Source organism: Aplidium turbinatum, chromosome 12 (genome assembly GCF_918807975.1).
Source record: "Aplidium turbinatum chromosome 12, kaAplTurb1.1, whole genome shotgun sequence".
Taxonomy (NCBI): Eukaryota; Metazoa; Chordata; class Ascidiacea; order Aplousobranchia; family Polyclinidae; genus Aplidium; species Aplidium turbinatum.
In genome coordinates, this window is record NC_137483.1 from 3,994,064 (window position 1) to 3,995,663 (window position 1,600).

At 38.8% G+C, this 1,600-nt stretch overlaps 1 protein-coding gene across 1 annotated transcript in view; it reads right to left on the reverse strand.

Annotated features, from left to right (window-relative positions):
- The window catches only part of LOC145780939 (kelch domain-containing protein 8A-like), an 85,261-nt gene that overhangs the window by 59,310 nt on the left and 24,351 nt on the right, over positions 1–1,600 (reverse strand). The window lies entirely within an intron of this gene.

Sequence of the window (1,600 nt, forward strand, 5' to 3'; positions counted from 1 at the left end):
TTAGTCTTTCTCACAAAGACTGCGTTTAGCGTCGCTGCAGCAATTAAGCTTTAAAGACATACTAAATGAAATTTTCAAACGGGAATGAAGCATTAAAATGCGTAAACTGAACATTCAAGAATACATTTAAAAAAGAATTACCGAAAAAAAAATGTTTTGAATGGCACTGGCAAGGCCCAAAGTCCAATGTTTCATTTATTTTTTTATTTTTTCAAAATGACCAAAAAGTGGAAACACTGCTCGAGAATACGTCACTATCGACAGCAATAACAAAAGCCACATTACCACATCTAATGTTTTAACATCAGATGTGATGTTTTCAGCAAACCGTCTGATGTTTTGATGTTGAAATCTGATGTTTTGATGTTGAAATCTGATGTTTTGATGTACATACATATTACATAGCCTACAGTTAAATCGCCCGCAATAAAAGCGATTGCCCTATCAGCTGATTGCTAGTCGATAGTGACGTAGACTGTACAGTCGCACGCTTCGCAGCTCACGCCCATTCCCGTTTTGAAAGCTTTGACAAAAGCACGCGCGGAATGCTGATCAGACCACAATGGGGCAAAATTTTATTCAAATTTGTTTTATGGTAGCATCTTAAACACAAAGAACGTGTACAATCGCCAAGTCAGGTTTTTCCTTTAGTATCCCTTTAATGTTCTGCTTTCTTGGGCCTTGCGATCTTATGAGCGCTGCTAAACTAAACAAACTTTTATGTTTTCTTTTGCGACCTAAACAGCGCGTGACCTGTTATCTTTGAAGTGGCGCCTTCGAATTTGCCGCACTTTGATTTGTAAAAAGCAAAGATTTGTAAAAATCGATTGTTTCAGTACGGGTTTAGTTTGTATCGGTCATGTTCATTATGATGTCATATTCACATTCCCTTACGCTGACCCTGAACTGAAGTTTGATTGTGACATAACGAAAGCGAGACCATTCGGAGAAAAGATCAAACGTGGCTTTCTCTCACCAGGAATTGCCAGTGTGTGGCAGTTGCCGTAGCAACAACAGTGCAGAGAGTATCGCATTTTTTTAACGCAGCGTTGTTGCGGAATTGCTTTGTTCTGTCGGATACCTAGCGAGAGACATAGCGTAAAACAAAAAGTTGCGCTGCAGTTGGTTGGATAATTTTTTACATTTAACAAAAACGGAAATAATTGTAACGAGCACTTCGTAAGTGTCATGAAAACAGGGTGGGCAAAACATATTTTGCCCACCCTCGTTTCACGGCCGGGTGGGCGTCGCCCACCCGTCCCACCCTATTTCGACGCCTATGGTTATACATACATAAATTCCTTAAAAGTCTGAATGCCCTTAAAAGAGTCTGCCAGTTTTAAAAATGCCGACAAGGCCCAGTGTTATGCTGAACAGTTTATAGGAACTAATAAAGTTGTTATGAATTTTCAGTAGGTACTAGGTACTGTAACAAATGTTTCTCAAATATTGTTAAATGCATTTATGCCAGTATGCCACATTAAATTACGCACAATTCTTTAAAAAGTTTCTGCAATGTACATTGGTTTACTTGGCCAAATGGCCAGCGGTTCTTAGAATATAGTCATATTTAACTCGGTTGTTTTTCTTTTAAGTTTGC